Source organism: Rhododendron vialii, chromosome 6a, assembly GCF_030253575.1.
Source record: "Rhododendron vialii isolate Sample 1 chromosome 6a, ASM3025357v1".
Taxonomy (NCBI): Eukaryota; Viridiplantae; Streptophyta; class Magnoliopsida; order Ericales; family Ericaceae; genus Rhododendron; species Rhododendron vialii.
Genome location: NC_080562.1, coordinates 29,577,648 through 29,586,292, shown reverse-complemented (window position 1 = coordinate 29,586,292; position 8,645 = coordinate 29,577,648).

Genomic DNA, 8,645 nt, shown 5'->3' with positions numbered 1-8,645 from the left:
AATTTATTGGTAAATTTATCTCGTCACCATCACTCTCTTGATCACCCATTAACTTCTTTTGTTAATGTTTCCTACTTATTAATACAGATGATTGACTTCGTTATTCCTTTTAGTTGGACCATTTATGTGAAAGTTCACTATGCAATTAAAGATATTGTGAAAAATATTAAACATCATAATATTTCAAAAAAAATTGGCTACAAATATGAAACACATTAAAAATCCTATAAAAAATGCCTTAACTTGATTTTTTTATTACATTATGATAATGATAGTATCTTTTTCCTTTAGTAATTATTGAGAACCTATTTTAAAGAAGTGAATTATTTTCACTTGAAATAATTTTAGCTTCAAAGTTTATAAAAAATAAAATTATTATTTTTAACATAAATTAATTATCAAAAATAAAATTGGGCCTAATTTTTCTTTTAGCCCAAACTTATGGCCCAACTATTAATTCACAGGGTTTACCTGTTGCATTGGTAATAGGTTTTTTGTTAGTAACCTATCGTAACATTTTAAAGGGTCCATATCATTTTTCAAGCATTTAATGGTAATCAAAGAGGGTGCATATGATACACACCCAAATAAGAGATGCGTATTGTAGCACTTCTCTTGTTTGTTTCTATTTTACAAGAGCAATCTAGGTCCTTCGCTCGGATCAACTATCAGATTGTTCAATTTTGGACAAGTGTGATAGTCATTATTGGCTGGGCACTCTTTCATGTTCAAGCCATTTTGTTGCATATGTTCAACATCTTTTGTTTTGGAGGCTGTGTTTGGTGCGCGAGCTTTCTCTCTCGGCCCAGAACAGAGTTCCAATGGACTGGAGATTTTTCAATTTCCTGAGGACTATTTTTATTATTATTTTTTTTTATGTTGAGAATTTCTGAGTAAATGCCAAATCGCCACCCACAAACAACCAGGGAAAAAACGCTGTCGAGAACCATAATGCCAGCACTGATCTCCATCGCCACCATCTTCAGCCGCCTGTACCTAAGCCGATCAAAAGAGGGTTAAGGAGAGAGGAGGATCGCCCAGGGGATGAGGGGAGAGGAGGCGCCTCCCCCCTCGGCGGGAAAAATCCTAACAGATGACTAGTCTTTTCGCCTTCAGAGAGAGAGACCTTTGGCTTTTCTTATCAGATGGACTGCGAAGTGTCACGATCCCAATCGTAGGGCGGTCGGGTTATCATGACCGACTAGTGCTTCCTATATTTACCCGGGACCTCTTGAAACACAAGTATACAAAACACTCCTAAGCTTCTTAACAAAACTTTTAAACAGCAAAAGAAAATTTATTATCTACAAAATACTGTAAGATATGTTCGACAAACATTGAGAATATACAACACTAACCAGGTCCTTCTAAGAAATTAAACAAAGAGAAAACAACTTTAATTTGGAAAAAGATGTACACCAATCAGTGTTTTGTATATGAGTCAAGGATCATCGTCTAAGTCTAAGCTCCAAGTTGACGTTACCTGTAGAAAATAAAATTTTTTTTTTCCATAGGCACCAACTTGTGTGAGTAGTAATGCCAGAGTTAGCATTTACCATGAAAATAACTTTATTTCATTAATTAAGAGTTGAGCAATATTTAATTTTATAAGTTCAAACACAAACCTTTTTTGATATATCAAACAATAATTCATACGATCATCACTTTCGGATGATCAAATGGTCTCAGTATCATATAACCTTTGGCAGATCGATTGGACATAGAGTCGGCACCTTTGGTCTCCCGCGGGTCGGAAGGCGGCGGGGAAAGGAGGGGGACACTGGGCGAGATCTATCAGCAGATCATCACCTTTGAATGGTCAATAGTCATATAATCAGGCACATTTTCATGGTCAAATAATCATATATGATCTTCTAAACCCAAAAATCATTTGGCATGAGATCATCAAGGCAAGTGACAATAACTTAAACGAACGTATTTATTACAACTTCTACTACTTTTTAACTTGGATTCAGAGACCGTCTTGAAAGCCAAGGTCGGCAAGAATGCCGTCTCCTCTCAAAATGGTGCCATTTTTTGCGCCCGAAATCACTCTGTCTTGGTGTAACGTCCCGATTTTCCGGAAGCAATATAAAATAAAATCTTAAGAAAATTTGCTAAAAAAATACTCCATCCGTCCCTTTTTAAGTGTCCTGCTTCGTAACTCAAACTTATTAAAAAGACATCATCATTATGCCTTTCACATCAACTTTTTCCTCCACTTTTCCTACTTACCAATCGTTATTACTCTTTTACCCACTAACTTTTCAAATGAAATCTATTTTTAGGGACAAAATAGACAATACACCAACTTTTACCCACTAACTTTACAAAATGGACACTTATTAAGGGACAGCCCAAAATGGAATATTGGACAATAAATAAGGGACGGAAGGAGTATAATTTTCCAAAATAAAGTTTAGCCATTACAGTCACAAGATAAATTTACTGATTCAAAATATATTAACTTCAGAGCTGACTCTAGTCTTGATACAGATCCCAAGCATACTCGGTCTCTGCCCTTAGTATTCCTCATGTGTCAAATTGCTCCACCATTGAATCCTGCACATTCTGGCAAATTGATCGCCGAAGCAACCGATTTACCAGGATACAAACGTATCTGTGAGTGGTAATTCACTCAGTGGAATAAGCCTAACCTTACCAACCCCTTACTTTACAGCTAAACAGCTTTATCACAATTCATATGAAAATTTCATAATAGAACGACAAGTATTAAATAAATAAATCCATTAGCAAGCCTTTAAATTAATTTCTTTTGAATCTCACATTTCATAATCATACCTGCACCATAGAATCCATTACTTTTTCAAACTCAAAATTCCGTTGAACATATTTCAAACGTTCTGCTACCTTCAATATCACGGGGTATTAGTAGACTATCCACACAATTCTTGGTCCATCAGGCTGCCCTCAAAGTCCTGCTAGGCTACCCTCATTACCTGAGGTCCTGTCAGGCTACCCTGAGGTCCTTCTTGGCCACCCTCACAATTCTAGGTCCATCAGGCTGCCCTCAAGATCCTGCTAGGCTACCCTCAATACCTGAGGTCCTGCTAGGCTACCCCTGAGGTCCTGCTTGGCCACCCTAGCTACACCGGGTCTTTCAGGCTACCCTCAAGGTCCTACCAGGCTACCCTCAATACCTGAGGTCCTGTTAGGCTACCCCTGAGGTCCTGCTAAGCCCACAACTTTCATCTATTTTTCCTTTTTCATTAACCATAACAATGTCTACATAATTTCTCATTGAAATCACCAAACGAATCTAAGTCCGACCCAACAATACAACAATCATGAATCCATAATAACATAATCAGTAAACATGATATATTTTAATGGGAAAGCAAACATAGCAATTGGTACTGTGCGAGTAATTAAAGCACGTAGAGTTTTATGATTGGGCCAATGCCCTTAATTTATTAAATAAATGAGAAATTTTATCAAACAAATAATTTAACTAGTAATCCTTCATCATTCTATTTATTTATTATAAGAATCATATTCAATTAACACTAAACCAAGGCAATTCAATTATTTTCATTATCGTTCATATATAACACGTAAGTTAAAACCACCCAAACACATCTCTTGGGGCCAAAATTATAAATTCAAGAAGTCCATGGGGATAACTGTAATTGTTGTGCCATTTGTTTTAAAACTTCCAACTGGTGAACAGTTCCAAAAACGTGATTAGCAATCACGGTTAATAACAGAGCAGTGTCTTCTCGGAAAAATCTGGGTTTCGTTCGTTTAATTTCAATTTCGTATCTTTTCGATTCTAATAATAAAAACTAACCTCTTAGTACATTAATATACTTAGGGAGAGGTAGGAGAAGGATTATAATACCTTTAATCCGGAGAAAACGATTTGGTGGATTCCGGTGGGTTTTCATTTGGCGGCGAAAGATCGGTATTCTAGTAGCAACTTTGGACTGGAATAGCTTGACCAAACCTCTGTCATTTTGGACGAATCTTGTGTCTAATGCGAAGATCTTGAAACGCTCTACAACTTTTGTGAAGAAGTCAAAGCCCGAAAACCATTCGAACTAGGAGAAAAGTAGGGGTTTTCATAAGTCCTGTTTGCTGTCTGGAAACAGAAATCCGAAAATTTCACTGACCTTTAAACAGCGATAACTCTATAAATCCTTGACCGTTTTGGGTGATTCTTGGGTCAAAATCAAAGCTCTCAACGCCCTCTACAACATTCGTGAAGAAACTTAGGCCTAAAAACGACAGCAACTAGAAAGAAATAGACCGTGAATAGAGGAACGTGATATGGACGAAAATTGAAAGGGTGTGATCTCTCTTTTCTTGTTTCTGTTTTTGCAGTGGACTAGAAGATATATAGAGGGAGTTGTGGAGGAAGGTAGGAGAGTGGGATGTTATAGAGATTAGAGAGATGTATAATTTAGGAAGAGTTTGAAGGGGAGTGGATAAGTGAAAAGATAGAGATAGAGGGAGAGATAGGTGGGGGATGGGTATCCAAATCCCATAAATTGTGGAATGGTTATTAATATCTATTTTATAGATATATAGACACACTTATACATAGTTACAAGCTAATTAATAATGTATATGCTAAACTAATTTTAAATACCAAAAATTAATCTAGGTTCTAGTTTAATCAAATTACACTTTTAAATAATTAATCGATTACTATAGACTATTTGATTAAAAATAATTTCTTTATTCGAAAAAAAAAATAGAACAAAAATCCGGGTTGTTACACTTGGTCCCTATTTGGTGCCCAAGAGATGGGCAAAAGAGCATTAAACCAAGACGTATAGGATAAAGCAACACCTCATATTGAGATATTTTTCCGCAAGAACATATCAAAAACATTTTAAGATTAATGAGTGGCCTAAATCATCTTTGTGGGGCCATATAAAAATAAATAAATCATGAATCTAAAATTAAGTGTTTTGACCCTACGAATTTGAAAAAGAGTTCGTCGATATAGGATTGAGCTAAGTTTTTGTAGGAACTCGTAAAATTAAAATTTAGAATAATGAGTGGTTTGAATAATTTTAGTGAGACTCGAAATGGGCTCTAAGAAAAATCTATAAGATATTAATCTAAATTAAGTGTTTGATTACTCAATATTAAATTAATAATTGATTGATCTTTTGTGGGGCCAGTTTCAAGTCTCAAATAATAATTCAAACAGCTCATTTGGTTTTAAAATATTTTTTATTGATTCCTATAAAAATTTAGTTCAATCCGATATCAGTAAGGACTTTTTAGAATTCTTAGGCCATTCACAGTGGTATAACCAAAAGACAATTGTTGTTAAAGTTAACAATATTTGTGCAAAAAATGGCTCACAATGATATAATCAAACTTAGCAACATCCTTAGAAATAATCAAATTTTGGGCATTGGATAACCAAAACTAGCAACCTTTTTCAATAATCAAAATTTGTGAGCCCCACACTACATAAGTTAACTAGTTCCAAAATTTATATACACACGTATTTCAACTACTATTTTATTCTTCTCTTCTTCACTTGCTTTATATCTTCTTCATTTCAACCACAAACTGTTTCTCTTTCTTTTCCTCCAAAAGTGAAGCTCATATTTCTCGATCATCTATAATTTAACTCATCGTTGCTAGATTAAGGTATTTTACTCTTCTTTTACGTTTCTATTTTAGGCTGCATTCTTATGAATTTAACTTAAACTTAACTTAAATCTGAAAATTGTCTTTATTTGAATTTTTTTCGCATTTTTTAGTTTTGCGCCAAACTTTTATAGGTTATTGATCTCAACGAGAGGAATCGGGAAAAGTGTTTTTTTTTTATTTTACTTTTACCCAAATATTTTGATAAATAATCACTTTTTAGCAAAAAAAAATTGATTTTTTCGACTAAAAAGTGGTTATTCAATTTTTTGTTCCTCCCCCTATGGTTAAGTAAACAAAGAACCTTGCAAAAAAAAAAGAAAGAGGAAGAACCTTGCATTATTTTCCAAATTTAAGAACACATCTGATTTTTTTTTTGAAAGATTAAGAGAGTGATGGATTTGTGATATAGGCTATAGGAATAGGAAGAAAAAAAAATCGGTGTTGTTTTGATAGATAACACTAGGAAGAACACCATATATTCGATATATTTTTGCCAAAAAAAAAAAGTAATGGAGGGAAGTGAATGGCGGGAAACAAAATGGGAGAGAGAGATTGTGTGAAATTGTAGTGGACCCCTTATTTTGGTTATGGACTAGAAGTGACCATTGTGAACCTCAACATTGTTAAGCTTAGCAATCTTTTAAGTGAATAATCAAAAGCTGATGTGTCAACTTTTGGTTATTCATTTTTGATTATACCGCTGTGGATGGCCTTAGTGGCGAAACACCCCTAAAAATTCTGAAAAAGGCCCTAACGATATGGGATTGAGCTAACTTTTACAAGAACCCATAGGAATCATTTTACGAATAGTGATTTGAATTATCTTTGTGAGACCCTAAATGAGCTTCACAAAAAATTAATAAATCATTAATCATCTTACCCATTTATTGGGCACCAAACAGGAACAAGGGGCGAGTGATTTCTTATGCCAAAACGACACCTTGATGAGTGGGCAGTACCCTTGTCGACCCTGCCTTTCAGCAGGGTTCCGAAATCCTTTTAATTTATCTTAGAATTAAACTTTGGTTGAAAAATACTCCAAGTATGTGAATCTGTACTAGTGCATCCTGAAGGCACTACTCGAATAATCGGCACACACAAATAAATACTGAACTCACGTGCAATGTATCAACAATTGCCCAGTGAATCTAACTATATATGTAGAAAACAATAACCCAAACATATTCATTGACTTGTTCAACTTGAATCAGCAAATAAAGAACAAACATTTTTTCAATCCCTAGCAATTGTGCCCGTGCCTGAAGGCATGACACAACATGTTCTCAACAAATGAGCATGTGCCTGAAGACACTTATTAACAAGCATTAACCTAGTATAAAAGTTTCTTGCTCGCGCCTGAAGACAAATCCGAACATAATTAGATCTCAAAATTAAATCAACTGTAAAAAAACCTACCAAATGACAATGTAAAAAAATGTCTTCCTGGTTCTGACACCCCATTCACAAAAAATAGGACGAAATATCAAATTGGCAAATAAAAGAAATTGACCATGACTAAAGGCATTGTCCAAACAAATTGACTGCACAACCTAAACCAACAGCCTTACATATCTGAGTGATTAATTCAGGTTTGGAAATTTGAAAGGAAAACCATAGAACATAGGCCAGCTGAGATTGAGAAATAGGCTTAATTTCAAAAACACCCCCTCAACTATCACATTTTTGCAACATCACCCCCTCAACTAAAAAACTGGCCAACATCACCCCCTCAATTATCAAAACTCGGCAATTTCACCCCTACCTCCATTTCTGTTAACATTTTGGATGGAAAATTGTATAACTTGGATGTCAAATAAATGCTATTCCTAAAATGCCCTTCCCATAAGCGGGAATCAAGGGGCTATTTATATCCTTTTCTTACCCTATTTTCACCAGGTTTCTTCTCTCTCTCTCCCTCCTACCCCAAGCTTCCATAAACACGTCATAAAATCCAGATTTTTGCACCCCCAGAACTGCACTTCTTGTTATAGTTCTTTCTCCCTCTCTCTCTCTCTCCCTCTCTCTCTCTCTCTCTCTTTGTTTGTGTGACAAGTACGACATCTCCTCTCTTTTTTCTTTTTCTTTTTTTGGAACATGAGATAAAAATACAAGTACATAGGTAAAACATAGAGTTCAAATACAGCAGATTAGACCAAATACAAACTCAAATGAACAAAAAAACACAGCTGCCTATAAACTGAAACAAAGCCTTCAACTTTTTTTTTTTGATAATCAAAACTGTGCCCAACAGGCTTACAAGAAAGCAGAATTCCTATCTAGAACAGAGGAAATAAATTTTGGAGGCGAAACCCAAGAAGCTGGCAGCATGCCTCTCAAGGCTTCTGTAGCCACCATATGTGCAAGCTCATTGGCAGTTCGTCTAGCCCAGACAAAAGTCATCCCCAATTCTTCTCCAAATTGTCTAAATATCCCAAACAATAGTCGCAATCTCCCAAGGGGGAACCAATTCAGATACATTGAGTTTTATGGCAAGTTGATTGTCTGATTCAATTTCAACTTTGATCCAAACTCAAATCCTTCACCATCCCACACGCTTTTCGGATTGCTAGCACTTCACCCTAGGTTGGAGAGGCCACATGTGCAGAACATACAATTCCATTGATCAGTTTGCCTCTCCAATCCCTTAAGACCACACTCAATTTAGCATCCTTTCCATTGTTCTGCATCGCCACATCACACTTCATCTTGTAATACCCTTGATTCGGAACCCACCATGGGAAATAAAGTCCTCAGAAGTGGGTTATCCACGTGGATTAGGGGAGACACCTTAGATTCCGAAAATTCACGTAAAGCTTCCAAAGCTATCCTCATAGTATGCACAGGATTCAGAGAAGCAGAACCGAACACTGCTTCATTCCTCACTTTCTGCACAGGATTGAGAATGCTGCTGCTTGAAACTCCTGCAATCCAATAGATTGAAAACAAGAGATAGAATTAATGCATAAATTCACATGTAAAAGGCAGCTTATTGTACTCCGTTAAATTGG